General features: G+C 44.8%; 1 long non-coding RNA gene across 1 annotated transcript; it reads left to right on the forward strand.

The window, feature by feature from the left end:
* The first annotated feature begins 10,818 nt into the window (after positions 1-10,818).
* LOC307011580 lies at positions 10,819-12,018 on the forward strand. Its single transcript, XR_013800439.1, has 3 exons — positions 10,819-10,948; positions 11,519-11,634; positions 11,885-12,018. It is a non-coding gene; the product is annotated as an uncharacterized lncRNA (long non-coding RNA).
* Positions 12,019-12,481: the final 463 nt, after the last annotated feature.

Genomic DNA, 12,481 nt, shown 5'->3' on the forward strand with positions numbered 1-12,481 from the left:
GCTGCGAGGAGCTTTAGTAGGCTGAGACTGCTCCCGCCCTGAGGACTGCGGACTTCTCGAAACCGCCCCTCCCCGGTAAAGTTTATCTGTTGCGCGACGCAATTCTCGAATAGCGTCAGCGCTGACATCCTCACATTCATCCATGTCCTTATATATATATATATAGGGAGAGAGATAGCTTGCAATCGTCTCTTTAACCCGAGGCTCTGTCATACCATGATACTAAATACCCATAACATTACTATAGTAGAAGTTTGGGGATTTAAACACATAAATAGAAACCGGTTTATTCCACGATCTCGACACCTCAGTTTGGAGATAGGGAAAAAACGGCAATCTCCGACGAGGAGGATGAGATATAGAGTTTTCATTATATTCTCACTCTCATAATGTTTGGCTGGCCAGTAAATATTTAACTTAGCAACAGCACTAGATTAAACCTCCTTTTATAAGCTCCTCTTTATTCAACAGAGGTATGAGCTGACTTATTTATTATAGAAACTCATAAACATCTGCCTCATTCATTATATATATATATATATATATATATTCTTTATTGTTTTTTTCTCTCTTTCTTAACAAAACACTAACGATACCAATTCTTTGGAACTGGAAAATCGCAACAGGAGTGCCTCATCGCGGTGAGGAGAAACGCAGTGCGTGCTTCTCCCTGAGATAAGGCACTGGATCTGGCAGGTGAAAGCCGAGATAGGGCGGTGCCCGTCTCAACCCCCGCTGTCAGATCCTTTTGCGAACCCCAGGATGCGATTTACCGCCGCACCTCGGGGAGCAAGAACCGAACCGTCCTCCTCGAAGAACGCCCGGCGGGAGCGGAGCGTCCTCACGCAATCGCAATGCTCACAGGCAGTCCCCTCGAGAACTGACTGTTGGCATGCTCCACTCCCAAACAAGCTGATGTGGGTGTCCCCGCTCGTGATATAACGTGGGCAGGGAACAACACAGCGCTTGCTTGCTCTTTTTTTGCCATAAATATATATTGCAACTTGACAGACAACAATAAATAAGACAAGACAGATTCACACAGATAGCGCTTAGCTGAAGAAACAGAATCACGCACTGCGTTCAGGGGAGTTTTATAGTTTCCTGGTCTATGACGTCACCCGCCTATGACGTCTCGCTCTTTCATTGGACCGATTATACACATGCTTCATGACGCAACACTTGGAAGTGTTCCCATTGCGTAAACGCAGTGGGAGTTCCCTTGATAGGGAACACTCTCTATTGTTATAGAAACTTCCTGAACAATTTCTCAGGAGTTAGTGCAAATACTTTAAAATTTATTTAAAAATTAAAATAAAAAAATTGAGTTCCCTTTCGAGAACGTCCACTTCGTATTGCGTAGCTATACACAGTGGGAAACCTCCTCTCTCGAGAATACTGAAGCCATTATTTTAAAACGCAGTGCAGCTGCACAGCGAGCACAGAGCAGAGCGTATACTGCAATTCTGAGTCTCTTAGGCTAACCACCGGGGTTCCTCAGGGCTCAATATTAGGACCCCTCTTATTTAGCCTTTATGCCAATGACTTGCCTAATGTTTGCTCTGAAGTAGAATGTTTAATGTATGCGGATGACACTGTTCTATTTGTTCATGGTCGCTCTAAAGACATTGTTGCAGATAAACTCACTAAAGCAATGATTCGTGTTACATCCTGGCTGCAGGAGAACTGCCTGCAGCTAAATATTTCGAAAACTGTAGGTATGTTAACCGTGTGCTCTCAATGTGCGTTATGTTTTTGTTTTTATTATTGATTGATATTTATGTATGAAATGAATGAAATGGCACGTGATAAATAATGGGGGTGTGTACATTTGTGATTGATTGTTTAATTAATAAAATCACCTTGAGTGAGCACAGCTGTAGCTGTGTGTGTGTTGCAAGTCAGATACGTTGTTGCGTTTACTCTGTGAACAGGTTATGGGCCCAGAACGTCAGAAAGTCAAGCGCTTGTTTTAGTAGAACCATGAGTAGGCCTAACCCCAGAAAAACGGAACATAGCGGTCGCTGGTCTGTTTGACGGGGATGAAAAGAATTATGAACTTTGGGAGGTTAAGTTTTTGGGCCACCTTCGGTTGCAAGGCCTGAAAGAGATAATTACTACGGAATCCGCGGGTGTGGAGACACCGGAAGAACACAGAGGCAAATGCCGAGGCATATGCGGAATTAATCCAGTTCTTGGACGATAAAAGTTTGTCGCTTGTAATGCGAGAAGCAGCCGACGATGGGTGCGCAGCTCTACAGATTTAGAGAGACTACTACGCAGGTAAAGGAAAGCCACGAGTAATAAACCTGTATACTGAGTGTAATGACAGGTAGTAACCTAGAGGTGTCGTTGTTGTAGTCGGAGTGAGCGGATAAAGATATATAGACCGGGGGGATTGTCCGGATGTTGTTGTTGTTCATGCTGTGAAGCTAATAAACCGAACACAGAGAGAACTCACGAGTCGTTGTCTTTAAAGTATTAATAGATGCCTGTAAAGGACATATACAGACATTACATGGTGTCAGAATAGCCTGTGTGTCGGTAACGTTACAGAAGACATGGCGAAGTTTAGCCCACCGAGCGAGTTTAAGTTTGAGAGCCCAACCGAATGGCCAGAGTGGAAACAGAGATTTCGCCGCTATCGGTTAGCCACAAAGTTAAACAAAGATGATGGCGAGATTCAAGTAAGTTCGCTGATCTACGCGATGGGCAGTGAAGCTGAAAAGATATTCAGTTCATTTGAGTTTACAGCGGAAGATGAAAAGAAGGACTTTGAAGTTGTCATGAAAAAATTTGACGACTACTTTATTCCACGACGCAACATTATACACGAGCGCGCATGTTTCTACCAACGGAATCAGCAATCAGGGGAAACGGCGGAAATGTACATCAGGACATTATATGAATTAGCAGAGCACTGTCAATTCGGGGCTACAAGAGATGAACACATAAGGGATCGTCTTGTGGTAGGAATAGCGGACAAGGAACTTTCCCGTCAGTTCCAGCTCAAAGCAGACCTGACGTTGACGCAAGTGATTGAAAGTGTGCGTCAGACAGAGGCGATAACGCGGCAGGTCAACCTTCAAACCAATCGACCGGAAGCTCAGCTGGCCAACGTTAATGCTGTCAAAGGAAAGGTTGGACAGTATAGGAAAAAGAGTCAGCGACGAGAGAACAACAGCCATGGACCCAACACGAAGGAGGAGTGTGGGAGGTGCGGTAAGCCACAACATTCTGATGAAAGACATTGTCCTGCATTAAAAAGCAAGTGTAATAAGTGTCACAAAGGAGGACATTGGGAACGTAAATGTCATTCTAAAGCAGTGAGAGAAGTCACAAGCGAACAGCCTGGACAGACATACTTCCTTGGAGCAGTTGACAGGGAGGGTAATGTGGATACATGGACTGTAGGCTTACCGGTAAACAATGTGGTAGTAACCTTTAAAATCGATACAGGAGCTGACGCTACCATTATTGATAAAGAGACATTTAAAAAGATGACTCCTAAAATGAAACTAGAGCCTCCAGACACACGTTTTGTTAGCCCAGGGGGCGATCTCAGCTGCATAGGCATGTTCCAGGGTACCACCAGCTATAAGGAGAGAAAGTACTCCCTTAAGGTGTATGTAACAGATGGGAAAAGCTGTTTACTGGGCCGCGAGGAGGCAGTGGAAATGGGGCTAGTGAAAAGGATGGATGAGGTCAGTGGTGTGTTTGGATCAAGCGGATTATTGAAAACTGAGCCAGTCAGAATAGCCCTGCGCGACGATGCCCAGCCATATGCAGTGCCAACAGCCAGGCGCATACCCCTGCCACTGGTACCGCTGGTAAAAAAAGAACTGCAGCGCATGGAGGATGAGGGCATTATTGAAAAAGTAACACAGCCGACAGAATGGTGCGCTGCTATGGTCCCGGTGCTCAAACCCAATAAGAAAGAGGTCCGTCTCTGTGCAGACCTCAGGAAACTGAACAGAGCTGTGAAACGGGAGAAGTATGTCCTGCCCACAGTGGAGGAAATAATGCCAAAGCTCGCCGGTTCAAAAGTGTTCACGTCACTGGACGCAGCAAGTGGATTTTATCAGATCCCTCTGCACGAGGAGAGCAGGATGCTCACCACTTTTATCACTCCATTTGGGAGATATGCTTTCCGCCGTCTTCCTTTCGGAATTACAAGTGCTCCCGAAATTTTCCAGAGGAAAATGTCGGAAACTCTGGCTGGCCTAGAAGGGACAGAGATCTTTATGGATGATATTTTGATTCACGCAGAGACAGAGGAGCAACACGACCGACGACTGGCTGAGGTGATGAAGGTCATTAAGAAAGCAGGGCTCAAGTTGAACCAGGCAAAGTGCAAGTTCAAACAGAGACAGGTTCGCTTCTTGGGTCATCTAATCGATGAGGCAGGTGTCAGGGCCGACCCAACTAAAGTCGCAGGAATAGGGAACTTTCCACAGCCACAAAACGCAACAGAACTCAAAAGATTCTTAGGGATGGTTAATTATTTAGCCAAGTTTATTCCAGAATTATCCACAGTGGCCCACCCACTGTACGAACTACTGAAAGGAGACAAGGAGTGGATGTGGGGACCTGCTCAGTGCGAGGCGTTCAGGAACCTAAAGACTGCACTAGCCACAGCTCCGGTACTTACCTTCTACGATGCCAACAAGCCCACCATAGTGTCAGCAGACGCCAGCAGCTATGGGCTGGGCGGTGTTCTTCTCCAGCAGCACGGAGATAACTGGAAGCCCGTGGCCTACTGCTCAAGGCGATTAAGTGACGCGGAGAAAAGGTACGCGCAAATCGAGAAGGAGTGCCTGGCAAGTGTGTGGTCCTGTGAACGGTTTGATAAATACCTGTATGGACTGGATGGCTTTAGATTGGTTACTGATCACAAACCATTGGTACCTCTCATGAACAGTAAAGACTTAGACTGTGTCCCAATCAGGTGCCAGAGGCTATTAATGAGACTCATGCGCTTCAATGCCACAGCTGAGCATGCACCAGGCAAAACATTAGCAGTGGCGGATGCGCTTTCTAGGAGCCCAGAGCAATGTTGTGGGGATGGGGTCTGTCATGAGGAAGTGGCAGCACACATCGAGGCTGTCATGAGTCAGGTCCCAGCCACACCCCACCGGATGGCAGAGCTAAGACAGCACACTGGAAATGATAGACAGCTCCAGACGGTCATGGGCTTCATCAAGAATGGGTGGCCTGATTATGCTGGAAGGGTGCCTGAGGTAGTCAAGGACTTCTACCAAGTGAGAGGAGAACTGTCTGAGATGGATGGTTTGGTCATTAGAGGTAACCGCATCGTCATTCCCACAGAAATGAGGAAGGTCATCTTAGAGAGAATCCATGACGGACACCAAGGCCTGGTAAAGAGCAGAGAAAGAGCTTACCAATCCGTATGGTGGCCTGGAATGTCTGATGAAATTGTAAAAACAGTACAGCAGTGTGCATTTTGCAGAGAAAACAGAAACGCACAGAAGAAGGAGCCGTTAATACCCAGCGAGCTCCCCTCTAGGCCATGGCAGAAAGTGGCTATAGATCTGTGTGAGAGTAAGAAGCAAAACTACTTAGTAGTAGGGCTGACTTCTAATAGTCGAGGATTCGACGATTCGATTCGGGGAGGTCTGATTCGACTATGAACCTCATAGTCGAATACATGGGCGTCAGTTTGGTTTGAAATGTGCTGGGGACAGAGACGCATTCGCATTTTCAGAAGGGCTGGGTACAATTTTATTTATTTTTTCGCTTTCGCGCAGGTCATGTTTTGAAAGACGATGTCCTGTAGCTTACTAATGTAAATAAATAAAAATGTATTAAAAAATCTGCTTCACATTTTCAGCAGGGCTGCGGAGCGGCTGTGGGTTGACTCCACACGGTTCTCATGTGCGTTAAAAAGCTTTACGTGGTTTAATGTACCTAAACAACGATTACCAAATTTCCCTCTCATATTGCTCCTCATAACCACTGAAAATGGTAAAAAAAAATCGAACCCGGAGTCCAATTATTATGGACGTTATCTGATATTAAGCGTTTCTGCTTCACATTTTCAGCAGGGCTGCGGAGCGGCTGTGAGTTGACTCCACGCGGTTCTCATGTGCGTTAAAAAGCTTTACGTGGTTTAATGTAGCCTACCTAAACAACGATCACCAAATTTCTCTCTCATATTGCTCCTCATGTTTATGAAATGTTATGATATATGTGTGATATGTGTTTTTTAGCTCTTTTGTTTGAAATGGAAAAAATCTAGCTGCTATCTAAAAAAAAAAAGAAAAAAAAAAAAGGTTCGACTATCAGTCGACTATGGCAAAATCTAACGAATCAGATTCGACTATGAAAATCCTTAGTCGAAAACAGCCCTACTTAGTAGTATCAGATTATTACTCCAGATATCTGGAGGTTTTGAATCTGCCTACAACTACTACCAGCCAAGTTGTAGCAAAGCTGAAAGCTACATTTGCTCGTTTTGGCATTCCGGAAGTGATAGTGAGCGATAATGGGCCCCAGCTGTCTTCAGCAGAGATGAGGGAGTTTAGCAAGCAATATGGCTTTGTTCATGTTACTTCCAGCCCACACTACCCTCAAAGTAATGGGCAGGCAGAGAGGGCAGTTCAGGTAGCGAAATCTATACTGAGACAGGAGGACCCCCTCCTTGCCCTGATGGTGTACAGAGCCACACCCACTTCGTCGACAGGAGTCAGTCCAGCTGAACTGCTAATGGGCAGGAAAATCAGGACCACCTTGCCCACCCTGCAGGACAATCTGAAACCAAACTGGCCTAATGAGGATGTGATCAGACGGGCAGACGTTGCAGCCAAGCAAAGGCAAGCCTATTACTATAACCGCAGGAATGGAGTAAAGATCCTACCCCCACTGAGCCCGGGAGATCAGGTGCTAACAAAGTTGGATGGACAGAAACAGTGGACAATGCCTGCAGTTGTGCGCAGCTCCAGCTCTACTCCAAGGTCCTATGTCGTGGAGACGGCACGAGGGGAGTGTTACAGGAGGAACCGGCGTCACCTGCAGTTCATACCCAAAACGTTCACACCTGTCACGGAAAGCCCTGACCAGTTTGCTCCTGAGGTCAGGAACACTGTGAACACACACAGTATTGAGACACTAAACACTCCCACACCCACACAAGGGACTGTGACCATCACTCGCTTTGGCAGGGTGAGCAAAGCCCCAGACAAACTGGACTTGTGATTACGGACTTTGGGTTCGTAGGAAAAATTTCATCAAGGGAATGGTTGTATGGACTTTGAAAAAAAAAAAAAAAAAAAAAAAAGCCTAAAGGAGGGTGACGGTTGATTATGTGCTGATTTGTTGTTCAGAAAATGCACTGAGTTGTTTGTAGAACTAAGACGAGTAGGAAGGGTTATTTTTCATTAGCCACCATTGAGTGGGAAGTTAACAAGACCGTTGTGTTTTACAATAAGAAATATTGTTAAGATAGAGACATGTTATTGTTTATATTAACAGTTCATGTTAAGTAAGAAGGGCAACATCTTTGAGGGGGGAGATGTAATGACAGGTAGTAACCTAGAGGTGTCGTTGTTGTAGTCGGAGTGAGCGGATAAAGATATATAGACCGGGGGGATTGTCCGGATGTTGTTGTTGTTCATGCTGTGAAGCTAATAAACCGAACACAGAGAGAACTCACGAGTCGTTGTCTTTAAAGTATTAATAGATGCCTGTAAAGGACATATACAGACATTACACTGAGCTAACCTCGCTTCAAAAATCAAGCAGCGAGAGTGTGACTGAATATGTTATTCGTGCTGAAACTGCTATCACGGCTTTACGAAATGCTGGAGAGACTTTGAGTGACGGACTGCTGGTGGCTATGGTTCTAAAGGGGCTTCCTGAGACTTTTAAACAGTTTGCCATCTTAATAATTCATTCCATTTATATAGCGCCTTTCTGGACACTCAAAGCGCTTTACATGGAAGGGGGAATCTCCTCAACCACCACCAATGTGCAGCATCCACCTGGATGATGCGACGGCAGCCATATTGCGCCAGAACGCCCACCACACACCAGCTTACTGGTGGAGAGGAGACAGTGATGAAGCCAATTAGTATATATAGGAGGATGATTAGGAGGCCATGATGGACAGAGGCCACTGGGCAAATTTGGCCAGGATGCCGGGGTTACACCCCTTCTCTTTCGAAAGACATCCTGGGATTTTTAGTGACCACAGAGAGTCAGGACCTCGGTTTAACATCTCATCCGAAGGACGGCGCTCTTTGTCAGTATAGTGTCCCCGTCACTACACTGGGGCCTTAGGACCCACACAGACCACAGGGTGAGCGCCCCCTGCTGGCCTCACTAACACCTCTTCCAGGTCTCCCATCCAAGTACTAACCAGGGCTGGGTTTCCCAAAAGCATCGTAAGCCTAAGTTGATCGTAGAGACCATTGGTGGCAATTGTTCTACGATCAACTTAAGCTTACGATGCTTTTGGGAAACCCTGCCCAGGCTCAGCCCCGCTTAGCTTCAGTGGGAAACCAGTCTTGGGTTACAGGGTGATATGGCTGCTGGTTATATATATAACGCAATCGGATGACATGATAACGTTTGCTGAATTTAAAACAAAGCTTCGTAGCTACGAGGACATCGAAAAGATGCGTGCTCCAGCTGTAGAGGATAATGTAATGGCTGTGCAGACAAAACAGTGGCCTGCGAGACCCACCAGTGCTGGCTCAACTGAACGGGCTGCAGCGGATGTGGTGTGCTACAGATGCGGTCTGAAGGGACACATTGCCCGCACTTGCCGGCGCAAACTGTGGTGCAGCCACTGCAAGAGTAATACTCATCGCGACGTAACCTGCAGGAGGAGACGGCGCCAAGACGCAACATGGAAGGCCACCGAGGAAGCGACCGACGAGTATGTTTTCAGGGTGACCGATGGAGCGGCAGGATTCCAGCCAAACAACCAGGGTGTCGACGTGAGGGGCCTGATGGTCGACTGCGGGGCAACCTCGCATATCGTCACCGACATCTCCAAGTTCAAAAGGTTCGATGATGAGTTCCAGGCAGGGACTCATTACATGGAGCTATAGCTGACGGCACAAGGTGTAAGGGAGTAGCAGAGCGCAGAGGTGATGCTGAGGTATGCTTGGTGGACATTCGAGTGGAGCAAGCGTGACATTCAGGAAAGGTGAATATTTTCTGGTGCACAAAGACGGTACAAAATTTCCCATTCATTTACATGATAGACTATATTATTTGCATACAGTATCTGATGGATGTGATGACCAAGTGAATGGATGTTATGATTTAAAAACATGGCATGAGATACTGGGACACTGTAATTTTGATGATGTGCAAAGATTAGGTGTTGTTGATGGTATGAACATTGAAGGTTCATCAAACAAACCTATAACTTTTGAAGTGTGCACCCGTGGCAAGTTTACACAAACCAGAAACAGAAAGCCTGATGTAAGAGCTAAAAAGCCTCTAGAGCTAGTGCACACAGATTTGGCCGGGCCAATTAACCCAGAGTCCAGAGAGGGATATAAATATGTTTTGTCATTTACTGATGATTATACTAGTGCCATGTTTGTATATAGTCTTAAAAGTAAGAGTGACACACTACAAGCAACTGAGAGGTTTCTTGCCGATATGGCGCCATATGGTAAAATTCAGCGTCTTCGATCTGATAATGGCACCGAGTTTACTGCAAAGCAATACAAAACTCTGTTGGTTAAGAATGGTATTAGACACGAGACTTCTGCACCATATTCTCCCCACCAAAATGGTACAGCAGAACGAAATTGGCGTACACTTTTTGACATGGCACGGTGCATGCTGATAGAGAGTGAGTTACCTAAAAATGTATGGCCTTATGCAGTGCAGACCGCAGCCATAATCAGGAACAGGTGCTTTAACAAACGCACCAAACTTACACCAGTTCAGATGCTAACAGGGAGACGGCCCAATCTTGCTAGGATGCAAAAGTTTGGTTCAGAGTGTTTTGCTTATAAACAAGATAAAAGAAAGCTGGATCCAAGAAGTGAAAAGTTTGTTTTTATTGGTTATGATAAAAGCAGTCCAGCATACATTGTCTATTTCCCTGACAGCAGGAAAGTACAAAAGCACAGGCTAGTTAAGTTTCTTTCTAAGACCTGTGATGAGCAACAGACTCAGACTACCATTGTTGATGATGATGATGATGATGATGTTCTGAAACAGAAAGTCAATGGAACTAGGCAGGATGTAAATTCAAGTCTAGCAAAAGACCAGGTTCCAGTCAAAGAGGAGGAGCAGAGTAGTAGTCCTCAGACCCAATCAGTTGAAGCTATGCCTGAGCCTCCAAGATACCCTTCTAGAGTGAGGATGAAGCCAAACTATTTACATGACTATGTTTCTCAACAGGCATCTGATGAGGAAACTGATCAGGTGCAGATCAACATAGATTACTGTTACAGAGTGACATGTAATATACCTGTAACTTTCACAGAAGCTGTAACCTCGGACAGATCAAATGAGTGGGTCACTGCAATGGATGAGGAGATGCAATCACTTAGAGAAAACCACACATTTACCCTAAGTAGTTTGCCTGAGGGTAAGAAAGCAGTGGGGGGCAGATGGGTTTATGCAATTAAGAACAACATAGATGGATCTGAAAAGTGCAAAGCACGTTATGTAGCCAAAGGATACAGTCAGAAGAGAGGTGTTGATTATGAAGAGACTTTTTCCCCTACAGCTAACTTGACAAGTATCCGTGTGATAATACAAAAAGCAGTACAAGAAAACCTAATTTTGCACCACATGGATGTAAAAACTGCCTATCTGAACGCACCAAATAGATCACGAAATTTACATAGAACAACCAGAGGGTTATGAAGTAAAATCTGGCACAAATGAAAAATTGGTTTGTAGATTGGAAAGGTCATTGTATGGGTTAAAACAATCGGGCAGAAACTGGAACAAGGTGTCAGGAACCAATCAGACTCTACCTCCCTCACCACACAACGATCACTCTCTCCAGAATTCTAATTACTCACACCTGTTCACAGTTATCAACCTCATTCCACCAACACATAAAACACACTGCAATACCCCAGTTCTTTGTCAAGCCTCCAACAGGAACTGACCCAAATCCTTTGTCTCCGATTCCTTGAGAAACCTGTGACTTCTTAAACAGAAAGTATACTCACCTGTGATTTATTAATCTCTGACTTCTTGATCTGTGGTCTCCAGGAACATAGTTGGGATTCACGTGTTACCTGACATCCAGCGATCTCCAGTGTCTCATTGTATCATCTTGCCACCCGTTGAACCAACGCCAGAACCTGTAAGAGAAAAGACCAGTATTCATATCCCAGAACAGATTGTGATTCATTTATCTGGAGTGTCTGAACATACCTGTTGTGGATCCCTCATCCTGTGTTTCCTCACGTCTTCTCGCTCCTGATACTCACCATGATTTGTTGCAACATTAAATAAAGCTGTGTTATATTCACTTACCTCGATCTCTGTGTGCCCTGTATCCTGACACAAGGTACTACATGAGTACTTGACCAAAAACCACTTTGTGCAGAATCAAGCTGATTATTGTGTGTATACAAGGGAAACAGCTAATGAAAAAGTGATCATTGTAATATGGGTTGATGATTTGTTGATTGTGGCAAGTGATGAAAAAGTTCTTAGATGTGTGAAGAACATGCTTACTGAAAGATTCCAAATGAAAGACTTGGGCAAATTAAGGCATTTTTTAGGTGTTGATTTTAACCAGAGTGACAACTGTGTGAGAATGTCACAAGCAAAATATGTGACAAAAATATTGCAAAGGTTTAACATGCAGGATTGCAAACCTAGATTGACTCCTTGTGAACAAAAACTTGACTATAATAATGATGCCGAAAAGATGATTGATGTGAAAAAATATAGAGAGGCAGTGGGAAGCCTCATCTATTTGACCATCTGTACTAGAGCTGATATAAGTTTTATTGTAAGCAAACTGTCACAATATTTCACAGAACCAACTGTTGAGCAATGGTCCACAGTTAAACAGGTACTGAGGTATCTTAAAGGTACACTTGACAAAGAACTGTGTTACCGAAAATGTAATGAGGCACTGGGAATAAGAGCATACAGTGATGCAAACTGGGCAGCTAGTAATGACAGACGTAGTACGACAGGCTATTGTGTAAGTTTAACTGAATGCGGTGCTTTGATTTCATGGAAAACAAAGAAACAGCCAACTGTCGCCCTGTCCACCTGTGAGGCAGAGTATATAGCCCTAGCCACAACCATACAGGAGTGTCTCTATCTTAAACAACTGTTGGAAAATCTTGATACATGTCAATACTCGCAACCTGAAGTATATGAAGATAACCAAGGTACAATCGCCTTAGCAAAAAATCCTGTGAGCAGGCAAAGATGCAAACATGTTGACATCAAGTACCATTTTATTAGGTCTTCTGTAAATAATGGTGACATTGCATTAGTGTATTGTCCCACT

This window comes from Phoxinus phoxinus (assembly GCF_949152265.1).
Source record: "Phoxinus phoxinus genome assembly, chromosome: 15".
Lineage (NCBI taxonomy): Eukaryota > Metazoa > Chordata > Actinopteri > Cypriniformes > Leuciscidae > Phoxinus > Phoxinus phoxinus.